Below are 3,963 nucleotides of genomic sequence, written 5' to 3' on the forward strand. Positions count from 1 at the left end.
TGAAGAATGTTGGAAAACCTGTAACCATTGACCTCCATTGTTTTGTTTTTCCGACTATGTAAGTCAATGGTTACTGGAAATATCTTTAACAGAATATGTTCAATGGAACAGAAATTGAAAAATCTGAGAATAATTTAAGGAATGCTGGAAAACCTGTAACCATTGAGTTTCGTTTTATTTATTTTTCCTACTATGGAAGTCAATGGTTACCGGAAATATCTTAAACAGAATGAAGAAACTCATTTGGAGCCACTTGAGGCAGAGTAAATAGTAGAGCCCGACCAATGTTTTTGGGGGCCAATGCGGATACTGATATCATGGAGATAAAAAAAATACTTAAGATGGTTAAGGTTAGGGTTATGGTTAGGTTAGGGCTACTATATTATATGTAGTACTAGTCAATATATGCATATTGTAGTACAGCACAAGTCAAAAGAACACCTCCCCATCCGTGTGTGCACACTTTTGACTAGTACTATATAGAAAATGCAGTATATATAAACACAGTAGATATATAAACACATTTTAAACATGATTTATACAGGTAGCTCAGCTTTTCCAAATGTAAACATCTGAAATTAATTAAATTAATAATGAAAAACACACTGATTTGACATGTTTTATTTTATTATAGTCTAAATAGTCAGCATTTTTGTCGACAATTTAAAGAATGCTGGAAAACCTGTAACCATTGACTTCCATTGCATTTATTTTTCCTACTATGGAAGTCAATGGTTACCGGAAATATCTTAAACAGGATAAAGAAACTCAGAAAGGTTTAGAACCATTTAAGGGGGAGAGTAAATAGTAGAGCCCTACAGATATGTTTTTTGGGGGGCCAATACTGATATCATGGAGTTAAAAAACTTAAGACGGTTAAGGTTAGGGTTATGGTTACGTTAGGGTTAGCATATTATATGCAGTACTAGTCAATATATGCATACTGTGTATATATATATATATATATATATATATATATATATATATATATATATATATATATATATATATATATATATATATAAATATATGTGTGTGTGTGTGTGTATGTGTATGCATGTATGTATGTATGTATGTATATATATATATGTATATATATATATATATATATATATATATATATATATATATATATATATATATATATATATATATATATATATATATATATACATACATACATACATACATACATGTTTTATTCTATTATAGTCTAAATAGTCAGTATTTTTGTCCACAATTTTAGGAATGATGGAAAACCTGTAACCATTGACTTCCATTGTATTTATTTTCCCTTCTATTAAAGTCAATGGTTACCGGAAATGTGTTCAACTGAATAAAGAAACACTTACCCATCCGTGTGTGCAAACCTTTGACTAGTAGTAGATAAAAAATGCAGTATATACATAAACATAATAGATATATAAACACATTTTCACCATGATTTATCCAGTCAGCACCAGTTTTCCAAATGTAAACATCTGAAACGTATAAACAGTAATGAAATATAAGCGGATTCGGCTTGTTCTATTCTATTGCAGTCTAAATAGTCACTGTTTGTGCATTTTTGTGTGAATTATCCCTGTAAATTTTGTTTCGTGAGAGTTACTAAGGAATAGATAAAGTTTTTTACAAATTCTGATCACGTTTGCGTCTCTCTTTAAAACCTATTGGCTCACTACTGTGTAGTTCTACAAGACGTCTGCTTTCAGTACTCGGGCTTTTTTGCTTTAAACAGTTGTTCTGTGCTCATCTGCATGACTGAATTCTCTGAGAGAATCAGAGCAGTGTTTTGACCAGGTCTCAGTTGAACATCTCGTCGATTTTCAGCCAGGAAATGGCAGCTTTTTATAATGGGGGTTTTGTTCTTATTAACTGGCTCCACTTTGGGGGAGGAAAAAAAAAAAGGCTGTGATAATTATTGTGTTGCGTTCGACTTGTAACTTGTGAAAGTTATGATATAAATGATTATAAATGAAGAAAACAATGTTGTAATAAATCTTTTAATAGATCTTTGAAGGCAGATTTTGTCTTATTTCTTTGAATCTGATTACTTGGGTTATTTTTTGCTGCTGTTAAGTGTTTATTTTATGCTTTGTAAACCCTGACATCTAGTGGAGAATCCTGGAAAAAACAACTCCTTGAGCTTCTGCCAAAACATTTAACAGTCATATTTCAAAGATTGAAAGGAAAATGAGTACCATACGTCTAATTATGATCGTAATTTAATAGAATTATAATAGTTAATCATATTGTGCTTATATAACAGTTTTTATTTTCTTTTAGAGTTCAACAACAAAGAAGACTACAATTTTAATACATTTTAATTAAATTGTAAAAACTAATGTGTAAATAAAATGATTTTGACTTTTAATAATCACAAATTAATTCCAATAAAAATGTTATTACATCTAAATTAATGTTATGGATCAGAAATAGATTTTTAGAATCCTTAAATGTGTTTATATATATTTATATACTTACTGGCCACTTTATTAGGTACACCTTATATTCTTCAGAGATTTTGCTCCATATTGACAGGATAGCAACAGAGTTGCATCAGATTTGTCGGCTGCACATGCATAATACGAATCTCCCATTCCACCACATCCCAAAGGTGCTCTATTGGATTGAGATCTGCTGACTGTGGAGGCCATTTGAGTACAGTGAACTTATTGTCGTGTTCAAGAAGCCAGTCTAAGATGATTCATGCTTTATGACATGCTGCGTTATCCTGCTGGAAGCAGCCATCAGAAGATGGAGACACTGTGCTCATAAAGGGATGGACATGGTCAGCAGCAATACTCAAGTAGGCTATCATGTCTATATGGAGCAAAATCTCTTTTCCCTTGTTGAATCTACTGTATGTCAAGAAGGATTGCTGCAGTTCTGAAGGCCAAAGGCGGTCAAACCCGATGTAAGGTGTACCTAATAAAGTGGACGGTGAGATATAAATTAGATACAATAAAAATCACGAACTAATACAATTCACCGACAAGAAATTATCAGGAAAACATAATTATACAATAAACAAGTATATGAATAACAAGGTAAAATAAGACTTAAATACGCACAAACATAAAGTGCGAATAATAACAATAATGATAATAATAAAAACAAATACCAGGATAAAAAGAAATTATATATATATATATATATATATATATATATATATATATATATATATATATATATATATACACATACAGAGAAAGTAAATTAAGATATAGGTGATACAGTAAATGCAGTAAAATGTTAAGCGTTTATTTTTCTTTGGTTATTTAATGCTATTAAACGGTGAGTAGCGTCACGGTTGTGTGCTGTAATTGAATATGTGTAAGTTTGTGCATGTTTGATCATCAAGGATCTAAAAACAGAAGATGACGGTGGCCAGACCGGGACATTTATGCTTCAATTTTCCTACATTGAACAGAAGATATATGCATGTTTTCTATAGTCTATGTTCTGAAGAGTGACGCTGCGCCCTCTACTGGTCTGTCCTGGTATGTGTGTTTTTTTTTATTATCACTGAATATGTCCACATACTGCTCACTCATCCTGTTGTCTTCTCAAGCGTGGGCTTCATCCTAACTCGCTGAGAGGAGTAAACAGAGTGTGAATGAACTGACCTTTCAGTGTTTCTGGATGAGAGCGTCTTCAGCTTGATGGCTCTGCCGGCTCTCTGAGGCCTGCACATAAACCAGAGACGTTAACTGAGTCGCTAGTGCCTTTATATTTACCACATAACTGATTTTAGACTGATTCTGAGTCGTTTAGGGACATAAAGAACAGTGAGGATGATTGTCATTATTATGTTCATTGCAAATAACATGATTTGTTTACCTGACAAAATTAAACACGTAGCTTTTGAGGCGATTAGTTGGTTGACTTTTACTTAAAAAGGAGTAAACACAATGCTTTTCAAGTGAAAAGTTGAATTTAAAGTGAGCAAACCTGTTGCTT

Source organism: Danio rerio, chromosome 9 (assembly GCF_049306965.1).
Source record: "Danio rerio strain Tuebingen ecotype United States chromosome 9, GRCz12tu, whole genome shotgun sequence".
NCBI classification, from domain to species: Eukaryota; Metazoa; Chordata; class Actinopteri; order Cypriniformes; family Danionidae; genus Danio; species Danio rerio.